The 12,456-nt window shown below is 48.2% G+C and overlaps 1 long non-coding RNA gene across 8 annotated transcripts in view; it reads left to right on the forward strand.

The window, feature by feature from the left end:
- LOC116944231 (uncharacterized) overlaps positions 1–12,456 on the forward strand; it is a 282,843-nt gene that overhangs the window by 163,344 nt on the left and 107,043 nt on the right. The window contains exon 3 of one of the 8 annotated variants that reach the window (XR_012942319.1): positions 1,367–1,462. The exons of the other annotated variants lie outside the window; for them this stretch is intronic. This is a non-coding gene — a long non-coding RNA (uncharacterized LOC116944231). The remainder of the gene's footprint in view (positions 1–1,366; positions 1,463–12,456) is intronic. 8 annotated transcript variants of the gene reach the window in all.

Genomic DNA, 12,456 nt, shown 5'->3' on the forward strand with positions numbered 1-12,456 from the left:
AGCTAAAACTGTCGCCGCTGTTTATTGTATGTGCACCGGATGCCTCTCTGTTTGCACGCAGCGACGGTCGGCCTTCATCTCCACGGGCTGCTGACATCCTGTGCCGCTGGGAAAAGTTCAAATCATAACGCAGCACATTGAACATATTTGCCTAATTCCCGTAAATGGACGTGTGCCAACATTTTCCGCGGCTCGCACCGTGGTGCCGCCGCATACATCCAATGATAATTAAAATAAATCCTTACAAATTTACTGCAATTGATATTTGATTGCGCCGGTGGGCTTGAGCTTTCAATTTACGGAGGATGTAAGTGCACACCTTGCACTCGCGCGCACACGCGCATCTGTAGAACACACGAACGGACAGACAGTGGCAGAGTAAAATCTTTAACGAAACGGCCACGCAAACACATTTGGCGATTTGCCCCATTGTATGTGATGGAGACATTGGCACGTTCACCAAGAGGACTGGACACAATTGCACGTTCGCCAACGCATTAATCAGACCCACAATGTATATACAGTGACAAATATCCCCCGTATAGCATCATAAAGACTGCTGTGGGAGGTGATGTTAGTCATCACCTATTAACTAACGAGTAACTCACTAAATATGTTTGTTTTTTTTTGACCAGGCAAGGCCCACTGAGCTATGTAGCTCTTTTTTCAGAAGCGACCTGGCTAACACAAATCATAGCTGTACTCTTTGGTTGGTTCTATTCGACAAATCATAGCACAACGAAAGTGGCTTATCACGTGGACATTTATAGCAGCCAAATACTCGATAAAGGCAGGCGTAGCACATGAGGGAGTGGTGTGACCAGCAAAAAAAAAACACACCCCGACCATCTCCGTCTCCACATTGCTGATGCTTTCACATCACACCAAAGTACTGGCTTAAGGCTGAGTCGACCTAGGAGAGAGACCCAGGACATGGCCAGGAATCGAACTCGGGTCATCGTTTGGACTCGCAGCGGGAGTGCGCCAGCTACTGCACCACTGCCGCTCACGATGCTCCTGTACGCGTACACATCTATATACAACAGGGTTCTTTAAAAAAAAAATGTGAACGCTTCTGAGAAATTGCAACAACACCACAAGAAATGTGATGCTGCCTCCGGGCTCCGGAGACCACCTGGAGAATATTCCAGGCCACGTGTTGACAACGATGGCGAACAAGTGGGAGACTCTTTGACTTTTTTGAAGCTATTAACATTACATTTGTTATCATGTTAACAGTGTATTATCCGTTCCTTTTACATTAAAAAAAACGATAGTCACGTGTAAGTGTTAACGTTTTTTTGAAGCACGCTGTAAATCACGATGTACATTGATAGTTTCTCCCCATGTCTCCGTTTTGCTGTAGATCTCAAGTGCAGCTCTATCTGCGAGAAGGGATTGGGGGTGGGGTGGCGCCGTTTCTTTGGCCCGCTTGGCCGAGCAGACAGATAGAGAGAGAGAGGTATGTGTGTCAGAGGTGATGCTGTCGGGGAGGGCGGGGGGGAGGGGAGTGATGTTTGTTTGTCCAGGGCCAGCGGATGGCTGCTTTATTACGTGGGTAATAGCACGTGGCATCACACCATCCATTTGCGGCGGCGGCGGCGGCGGCGACGGCTCGCGGTGTCCCAATGTGTGAAGCGCGCGACGGCACTTACGGACGCTGCTCGCTCCGATTGATGATCTACTGCGCAAGGCAGATGGCCTGGCAGAGATGGCCGGACAGACTGCGCCGCTCGAGCACTTAACCCCTTCGTCGCCGGGGCCCTTTTGCTCGCGTTTCACAGTTATTTATTTATTTTTATTTAAAAACCAAAGCGATGCCGCAAGCAAGCCGCAAGCCTGTCAGTGGGGTCTTGTTGCCGGCGTCTGTCCGCTGCTTCGCTTGGGGGGGATGTGGAGAAGGGGTGACATGTCGGGCGGACGACTGCGTCAGAATTGTGTATGCGAGCGGGCGTTTTGTTTCGTTTTGTTTAATTCCGCTGCTGGATGGCGAGTGGCACCTCCTCCCCTTCGTGCCGTGCGACGTGCCAGGGGGGGGGGGGGGGGTTGGGCGGGTGGCGGACAGCTCCTGCAGCGGTGGAGCGGTGAGAACGGGTCTGGTGCTGCAGTCAGATGGATTGCGGCTTCGCAGGACCGCGAGGGATTTGTGTCGGCGTGAAAGAGAGCGCCCTTAATTCAGCAGTGGGTAGGCTATGGCTGATGTTGGCGATAGACCAAATTATTAAGAAAACGTGCATCTGCGGCTGCTTTAGCGACTTGGACAACAAGTAGACAATAGACAAAAACAGATGATTGTTTTTTTATTGGTCAAAGAAAAGTAAACAATACAGAGAGTGTGACACAACATGTGCTTGTCGTCTCAGCCCTTAACCCCCACGACAATGGGGATTGTACGAATAATTAAAATTATAAACTTAATAATGCACATTTTTATTAAATTAATAATCATGCTAATTATGTATTTCGGAAAGCCTGTCCGACTCTGGCGACTGATTACACCAGGAGGGGTCCCCCCCTACAATTGGGACATTTTGTGGGCGTTTGGCGCGTGCGATGAAAGCGGTGAACTCAGGGAAATCGCGTTTCTCACAACGGTCGCGTTAACCTGTCTTCGAATTACGTAGTAGTACTACTGATAATGATAAAGGGTTTAGATTATTGTTTTATTATTTTGGCTGATGTAAATTTCCACGTGATAAGCCACTTCGTTGAGCCATCATTTGTCGCCAGGTCGCTTCTGAAAAAGAGTGAAATAGCTTAGTGGGCTTTACCTGGTAAAATAACAAAAAAAAGTTTAGTTTTATTTGTAATTGTTTTGTGATTTGCTCACCTTTCCTATACTTTGCACTCCTATCGTGTTTGTTGTACTGTTTGTTGCTGTAACGTTCTGATCCACCCCTGCTGGACATCTGTGAAAAAGAGCTTTATAGCTCAGCGGATATCCTCCAGTCTAAATAATTCCATTCTAATTCATCCTGACAACACCTAGAAATATTGTTCACCAATGGGTGGACACCAACCAGGGAAGGAGAGGGGGCAGGGCTGATGATCGGGATGGAGACGGAAGGGTAGAGAGAGGCGAGAGAGTTCTGATGACTAGGATCCACCTTGCCGTGCCTAGTCCAGCTGTACCAAACCTGCGGCCCATGGACCAGATGCGACACTCCGCTTCAAGCAGCTCACCGCGCCACATGAAGCCTACCCACTTCTGAACGGACCACCAACGCAGTTTTTTTTCTTCTTAAATTTTTTTTATTTCAGTGAGCCCGAGTCACCTCTTGTCACGGCAAGAGACCGAGTTGCGTGTTTACGCAGCAGGCGTTCTTCATTGCGAGGCCCGCGGGCCACTGTTGGTCCCTGGTGGGCGAAAGTGACCGCCCAACTACCCCCCCCCCACCCTTGAAAATGTTAACGTGTGCATTCCCTCACCCCCACGATCCAAAGGTATTAGAACGTCCAGTTGGGCCCTCGGTATAAGGTTCCCCAGCCCTAGTGTAGTCAAAATGTTTAACTTGTTCATTAAAAGGAACGCTGTACCCCACCCAGGTGGTTCCTTTGTTGCGTTCCGTCTCTCAGCCGGCCTGTATATTCATTTGTCTCAATCAGTAAATCAATCAATGGATCAATATCTCCACTTAAGTGTGTGAGAGCCCGGTGCCATTGGTAATCCCGCTCCTACCGAAAGGCAACGTGACTGTTAACACTTCATTGATCTTTGGGTTCGGTCACCGCAACAATCTGGGCCCCAAAGCATTTTGGATTTCCTGGATTTTGATTTTTAATTCCCAAAGTCTTCACGTCGCGTGTCTCGTGTTTGCTAAATTTGATCGTGGGAATTGCACCCCAAATTACCGGTGAGCCGACAGCAATCGCACTCCGATCGGTGCGTTCAAGGCGTGTGTGCACGTGATGATGGCGTATTGTCTGGTCGTGTCAATGTGGCGGAGGAATGTCTTAACAGCACAAATGCGACCGGATCTTTTCGTGGGCTCACCGAAGAGAAAAACAAAATCAATTACGATTCAAGGTAACTGCTGTTGGCACAACAGGGGGGTGGCCGTTACTTATATAAAACAATTGCAATTGAGCTGTGATTTATTTAAATTGTAGAATTTTTGGAGGCGTGAAGCTGACGCGCAGTGACCGTCTATGCCACTCGGGGCTTTGCCGTTCACTTTTGCAGCAGATGGTCAACATCGGTAACGCAGGGCCCCCCGAAATACAATTGCCGAGTGGCTGTGGGAATCGGCGAGAATGAAGGAGAGGGGGACGCATAGTCTGCTCAGTCATTTCACCACGATGCCGTTCTCCACAACGACGCCCAGTGATTGTGTTATCCTGTATATATACACGGGAAAATATCATCGTTGGCATCAATAAAATCATCGGCATCTCCGATTAGCACGGTTGGCTACGTGGGGTGCAAAAGAAGTTGAACGTACGTAGTTCTTTTTGCGTAGAACCCGAACCCATATCTGACAGATTCGGGTCCTTTGCCTATCAACATCTGTCAGCTTCACCAGCATTGGTTCAAGCAAGCTGACGAGACACCGAATGTAGCAACTCGTCCATAGTTTGCTTGCGTTGAACCAATTCCAGTTGCAATGATTCACTCCCAGAAGGCGCTGTCTGGCTGATGGGATGTATAATAATAGTTTTATTTCTTATATGGTTTCCGCGCTCCGCCTTGGAACTGGCAACCTGAGTACGAATCCCCGGCCGCAGCTAACATCAGCGGCAAGTGATATCCGAACCGATCCCGAGGGGGTTCCCCTTCGCCAGCCTGCACTGACCAGCATGGTGCAGTGTGGCCAACAGCTCCAATGACCAACAGGCCTTCCAACCAGCAGTGGATTGACAAGAGGATCTAAATGAGTAACACTCGGTGTTAAATAAATAATGGATGGAGCTTGAGCTGGGGGCGAATTGTCGGGACCCCGTCCACACCACTGGTGCAGTCGCGAGTGCTCGGACCGATCAGCCGTTGGCCCGTCGTCGCGCGCTTGTGCATGCGCCCGGCTTACAACGACGGACGCCCTTGCCAACGAGGATTCTCTCGTTGAAGTCGCGGGCCCGAGGCGCCTGTCAAGACGCGCGCGGGCGAGAGGCGTTTGCACCGCGTGGCGTCGTGAGAATTACCCACGGTGCCTTGCAAGCAAGTGGCGTAGCCGTCGAGCGTGCAGGACGGTGAATGTTGCGGGGGGGGGGGAGGGGGGCGGCATTTCGTTCATGGGCCGGGAGCCCCCCCCCCCCCCCCCCCCCACCGTCGCGTTAAGTTCTGCACCTCTGCGCTCTGCGACGCGTTCACGTTGAACTTCTACCCCACCGTACGTAGCCGACCGTGCTAATCGGAGGTGCGGGGGAAGGACAACGAACTAAACACAACGACAAGCGGTTCTAAAGAAATGAGTTTTCAATCTGGATGATGATTCGAAAGTGCATGGCTCCCAGTGGCTTCCTAATATCGGAAGGAAGAGCATTCCAGACGGTCGCAGAAACGCGTATCTGAACGCGCGCGATGCTGTGACCATGTTTGTTCGATGGCTAGCCAGGAGCCGCTGCGAGTATGACCGGAGTTGACGCGATTGTTTACGTTCCTTGACGAGATCAGCAAGGTATTGTGGTTCATTTGTGGCGACCACTTTGTGTGCAATGAGCCCGACCTCTTAACGTATTCGTCCTCATCGTGGTGAATGTAAGCAGCCGAGCAGGTCGCACGAGAACGCATGACATGCATCGTATACGTGCACGAACAAAATCGAAAGTAAGTATTACACAAGCGATACGATTTGCCGGTATAGTGAGCTGAGCGAATCTCGGTATTAATGTGCATCGTGCGCTCCCCGAAACAACCCCGAACTGCAGGCGTTTGAGTCGGAATGGCCTTGTAAATCCGGCCCGTGCGTCGCATTGTTGTGACTCCGTAATGCAGCACATCGCTTACGAGTACACAAGCTTACAAGTGTGCGCGTAAAAGGGCTGCAGTTTAGGCAGTAAGTAGTGAAAATGCAAGGGCAGTAAAGTGACAGGATGGGTTAAAGTATATCATTTGCTCCCTGCTTAGGTGCTATTCAAATTCCTTTGCATTTTTGGTAACCTTGGCAGGGAAAGCTGACACAGCAACTATAAATGCATACATGTCTCATTTATATACATATACCCTGTACACATCGTATATATGTATTATACATATATATTACTCGGCTGTGTAACATAAACTATCAACATACATATTTAAAATGTATACATAATCTCAGGATTGTGTGTGTCTCTATATGTATATATCTCTCACAAGGGATGGTCCAATTTTTTTTGGAAGGTGAAAAGGAATATTCGAAATATCGAGGGGGATTACTTTTATTACATTAATTTTCATGAGACCCATAACATCGACACGAAGATTCATATTCCTTTCCATAATTAATAATCGAGATTAGGTGATGTACGGCTCTTAATGAAGTGATAATAATAATATAGATCAGCTGTTATGAAACCAAATGTTTTCAATATCATGATATGTTTTGTAGGACGCTTCGTCATTAAAAAAAAATTACAATTATTTACGCAGAAAACCGTCATTGAATGTTAAGACTCACTTAAGGAGCATCCTGCCTTAGCACGTACAGTGAGGGAAAAAGTATTTGATCCCCTGCTGATTTTGTACGTTTGCCCACTGACAAAGAAATGATCAGTCTATAATTTTAATGGTAGGTTTATTTGAACAGTGAGAGACAATAACAACAACAAAATCCAGAAAAACGCATGTCAAAAATGTTATAAATTGATTTGCATTTTAATGAGGGAAATAAGTATTTGACCCCTCTGCAAAACATGACTTAGTACTTGGTGGCAAAACCCTTGTTGGCAATCACAGAGGTCAGACGTTTCTTGTAGTTGGCCACCAGGTTTGCACACATCTCAGGAGGGATTTTGTCCCACTCCTCTTTGCAGATCTTCTCCAAGTCATTAAGGTTTCGAGGCTGACGTTTGGCAACTCGAACCTTCAGCTCCCTCCACAGATTTTCTATGGGATCAAGGTCTGGAGACTAGCTAGGCCACTCCAGGACCTTAATGTGCTTCTTCTTGAGCCACTCCTTTGTTGCCTTGGCCGTGTGTTTTAGGTCATTGTCATGCTGGAATACCCATCCACGACCCATTTTCAATGCCCTGGCTGAGGGAAGGAGGTTCTCACCCAAGATTTGATGGTACATGGTCCCGTCCATCGTCCCTTTAATGCGGTGAAGTTGTCCTGTCCCCTTAGCAGAAAAACACCCCCAAAGCATAATGTTTCCACCTCCATGTTTGACGGTGGGGATGGTGTTCTTGGGGTCATAGGCAGCATTCCTCCTCCAAACACGGCGAGTTGAGTTGATGCCAAAGAGCTCCATTTTGGTCTCATCTGACCACAACACTTTCACCCAGTTGTCCTCTGAATCATTCAGATGTTCATTGGCAAACTTCAGACGGGTATGTATATGTGCTTTCTTGAGCAGGGGGACCTTGCGGGCGCTGCAGGATTTCAGTCCTTCACGGCGTAGTGTGTTACCAATTGTTTTCTTGGTGACTATGGTCCCAGCTGCCTTGAGATCATTGACAAGATCCTCCCGTGTAGTTCTGGGTTGATTCCTCACCGTTCTCATGATCATTGCAACTCCACGAGGTGAGATCTTGCATGGAGCCCCAGGCCGAGGGAGATTGACAGTTCTTTTGTGTTTCTTCCATTTGCGAATAATTGCACCAACTGTTGTCACCTTCTCACCAAGCTACTTGGCAATGGTCTTGTTGCCCATTCCAGCCTTGTGTAGGTCTACAATCTTGTCCTTGACATTCTTGGAGAGCTCTTTGGTCTTGGCCATGGTGGAGAGTTTGGAATCTGATTGATTGATTGCTTCTGTGGACAGATGTCTTTTATACAGGTAACAAGCTGAGATTAGGAGCACTCCCTTTAAGAGTCTTTTATACAGGTAACAAGATGAGATTAGGTTGAGATTAGGAGCACTCCCTTTAAGAGTGGGCTCCTAATCTCAGCTCGTTACCTGTATAAAAGACACCTGGAGCCAGAAATCTTTCTAATTGAGAGGGGGTTAAATACATATTTCCCTCATTAAAATGCAAATCAATTTATAACATTTTTGACATGCGTTTTTCTGGATTTTGTTGTTGTTATTCTGTCTCTCACTGTTCAAATATACCTACCATTAAAATTATAGACTGATCATTTCTTTGTCAGTGGGCAAACGTACAAAATCAGCAGGGGATCAAATACTTTTTTCCCTCACTGTATGGCTAATTCCATGTAGGAGAGAGGAATGCAATGTACCGGAGAATCATTTACGTGCACACGAGGGGATAACACTGAAAGCTCCACAAAGATGGATTCAATCCCACTTGCTGTGCTACCATCTTATGGCCACCACGCATCCCGACGACTTTCAGAGTGCGTGTGATCTCCCAACCCTCGCCCCCAAGGTGCTGGGTCGCAAGGAATTTCCACCACGCAGAGCTTTTAAATTTTGGTCGCATCCACCACGCAGCAACTCGGGCTCTTTACGAACGCTTCCCCGATGAGGTTGAAAGCGTTAACACGTCAACGCTGTCTTTCGGGAACATGCGGTCCACCGTAACTGTTGTAAAGATGATCAAATATAAATAAATAAAAATAGTATGAAGTCGCGTTCGCTGTTAAGCACTTGCCGAATATAAAAAAAATGGGCAAATTGTTTATAGGGTTTCCTAAAAATGGAGAGGTGGATTTCTAGCGATAATAGTTAAGCCTCTTCGGCCGAGGCGTTACGCGTGGCGTGTGACATCACACGTCACGTGTGTGCTTGCCTCCCCTTGACACCACTGCGTGCGACATCGTCTATGTTTTGCCACTCGGAAAGGCAACGTCCCTGATTAATGACTTCCCAAGGATAAAACGCGCGGTCGGAAAGTGTGAGAGAATCCATGCGTATGCGTGATTTTTCTTCCTTGTGCTTTAAAAAAAATTACATTCACTCAACCGTATGCCGCGATTGTCCAAACGTTAACACGGTTCAGTACTTCTTATAAGCAGACAATGGACAGCACTCTCTGTTTATTTACCTGCGCGAACTACACCTGTTGTGGGCCAGTGGGAGGTTTCTTTAAGCCCTGACCCTGTCACAACACCCAGCACCAATCCACGTGCGAAGATGCCGCCCGATGTAGAAGCCGTGGTTATCTCGCTTCTCTGTCCCCGTGCCTGACTACTAAACTCTTCACACGTATCATCCTCGTGGACACTCTAGTTGACCGTAGCCTGGAACGGGAAAACACGAATTGCCCCGTCGTACCTACGAGCAAATTCATGTTATCCAGTCAAATAAAATAAAGCCGCGTTGATTTCCTTCTAGGCGGTGCTCATCTCCTGTTTTAAAGCCCTGCAGAGCCTGTGAACCTGGCTACCTGAGTTCAATTGCCAGCCACAGCTGACGTAAGTGGCGAGTGATATCCAAACTGGCCCTGGGCCGCCAACCCTCCACCGACCCGCACCGTCCAGCTCGGTGAAGTTTAACTCCTTTCCCGTTCCGAAACGTCTGCAATGTGGAGGGCGGGTGTCCCGTTCACCTCCGAACCCCGGAACACGCAGGCGGCTCAGTGTTAATTTCGCTTCGACAGGCGTAGCGCCGTTGTTTTTAAAAACATTGTACTCACCGCAGAGAAACGTAGCGACACGACCGCACTCTATGATAGCTGCCGCCAAAACTGTGCCACACACCCTCCCGCATGCCCTTGTGGGAGCCTCGGTACTGATAAAGTTATTTTGTTTTTGTTTATTTTAGTTTTTCTTCGTTCCGATGACGTACACGTACGTACAAGTACGTCATCGGAACGGGAAAGGGAATATATCCCCATGACCCCACAGTCTGAGGAGGTCTTCCTCCAACGGTGGATTTAGTGGACTGTAAATGATTATTATTCATTATATTTCTACTTTAGACATTAAATGTAGAATATGGCGTACGTCAAGTAATTTAATTAGTCGGCCATCCCTTCGAGCTTGTCCGTTCACCATGAAGACGGAGCAATTGGATCAGCTCAGTGTTTGCGTGCGAGGTGGTCCACCCTACCATCGGATCGTGAAGGACTGTCCTCAAAGGGATCGAGTGCAGAAAGCTAGGGCTGCCCCTTCTTCGATGCCGACAGCGTGCAGCTGATGGCAAAGCGGGGCCCGTTGATAGCAGCGATGCAGCCGTGCAAGGGTTAATTCCCCCATGCGGGTGGGAGAAAAAGAGAGAGAGAGGACGGGAAACGGCATCTCACCTCTCAGCTGTGCCAGATTCTGCACCGTAGGCTTAAGCGGCGCAAGAAAATGTGGAAATTTAATTTTTCTCACACGTTAAGCCACTTCAGAAACCATTAATCTTGACTGTCACGGTGTGTAAAGTGAACGCGATAAACAGGAAAATGCGCAGCGCGCGCCGGCATTAGCGTAAAGCATACAGTTTTTTTGCCCCCGAGGTAACTTCTGATGTGCAGTTTAATGATTTCAACGGCGCGCGCATTTCGGTGGCACTCTATTTGTTCGCTCTAAATTGCCGTCCGTTTGCTGCTGCTGCTGCTGCTGCTGCCGCCGTGGTGGCGTGTTGCGCGCGCGGTTTGAAAGCGCCGGCGGGGCGAGGCGGGCGAGAGCTCAAGACGTTGGCCGATTTTGAACGCCCGAGTCGGAGTGACACGAGTTGCCACAGCTCCCTTCAAGTGATGTCAGAATCAGAATCTTTTTTTTTTTACACGACTGGAGGAGGAATCCGATGAGCTATGAAACTTAATGGTTTTTTTTTTTCACTTTCACAGATGTCCTGTGGGAGGCACGGGGTCAGAAATTTGCAACAACAAAGAATGCAACAACATGATAGGAGTGCAAAGTATTAACTGTGCATAACCCAACCAATCATGGATATCCATTGTAATTTATACGAATACGTTAACGCCCCCCCCCCCCCGTCCTCTGGTCTTCGCACCTGATTGGATCACACGTGACGACATCGTATCGATCCCTCTATTTAAGACCGACAAGGAGGATTTCTCCACAACTCTGGCTCTCGCCTGATGACGCTGGTTGCAATTACCGGCGAAACGTCATGCTCGAATTGTGAATGTTGTGAGTTTACTCTCCAACACACCTGTTGTGCTGAACTAGTAACGAATTGGCACGTTTTGTTTACTAATTGGCTGTGTCGGGTGGTGGTGGGTTTAACGACACATTTATAGTAATAGGTTTTACCCTTTTAACTGGCACAAAAAACTGACACCTTTATTCAAGGCATCATGTCTGCAATAACCACAACACAAGCAGTCAAAAGGCGTCTTCTGGTCCAACACCAGTGGAGACTAGGCTCTAAAGAAAGCCGTCTCGGGTGTGGACCAATCAAATTCAAGGGCAATGCATATTATTATCAGAGTTGTCTTTTTGTTTGCATTTTGACTGCTTGTGTTGTGGTTATTGCAGACATGATGCCTTGAATAAAGGTGTCAGTTTTTTGTGCCAGTTCAAAGGGTAGAACCTATTACTATATCTTGTTACTGGCAAAGGAGGTCTCATAAAGACACATATTTACGCGATCTAATCCAAAAAAAATCTTGATTATGGATATTGGTCGCGAAAGCCTAAGTGTTAAATCAAGACAAGGAAAAGTAAGCAAATCATGAAAAAATATCTTACCAAGTAAGGCCCACTGAGCTATTAAGATCATTTTTCAGATGTGACCTGGCCACAAATGATAGGTCAACGAAGCGGCTGATCAAGTGGGAATTCATATCAGCAGCCAAAGAAACCAACTAAATAATGTCAATGGAAATTGAAGCGATGTCGCAGTAACGCGAGCACAGCGCTGTGATGACGTACCATTACAGCGGCTCGATTATGAAACAAATTCCCCATATCGAAGCCCACCATTCTCCCCCCTCCCCCCCTTATTATTTAACCTCCCAAGCCAGACGTCCCGGGACACGGACACACCGAGTCGCCGCTTTGTAAATACAAATTGTATCGCGCTGCGCTGCATATGGGTCCCACCTAGGTGCGGGTGCTTGCAACCGAACGCTTTGCAACCGAACGCTTTGTCCTTATTTTAAGTCGTTTTTGAAAAACGTCGCTCTAAGGCGGCGGCGAAAATACTGCGTGAGCTGGCTACTGCCCCCCCCCCCCGCACCACCACGCCACCCCGGCAGCTCCCTTCTCTTGTAGTTGGCGAGCAGATGGCCGAGCACAAATTTTGCCGTTTCGTGAACGCTCTCCTGCGATGCTTTGTCCTTCTCTCGCATCCCGCACCTCCGATTGGCACTGTTAGCTACGTCCGGTGGTGAAATAAGTTCAAAGCACACGCGCACACGCACACTGATGACGGTCGCCAAACGGTGGAGGGCCCGCAGCTACTGCTGGAGATTTGTGGAGCCAGCAGCAGCAGCCTCCATTAAGGGGCCGGATGGCAT

The sequence above is a fragment of the Petromyzon marinus genome, chromosome 20 (genome assembly GCF_048934315.1).
Source record: "Petromyzon marinus isolate PM22_M1 ecotype Great Lakes invasive population chromosome 20, UKy_Petmar_22M1.pri1.0, whole genome shotgun sequence".
In the NCBI taxonomy this organism is placed as follows: Eukaryota; Metazoa; Chordata; class Hyperoartia; order Petromyzontiformes; family Petromyzontidae; genus Petromyzon; species Petromyzon marinus.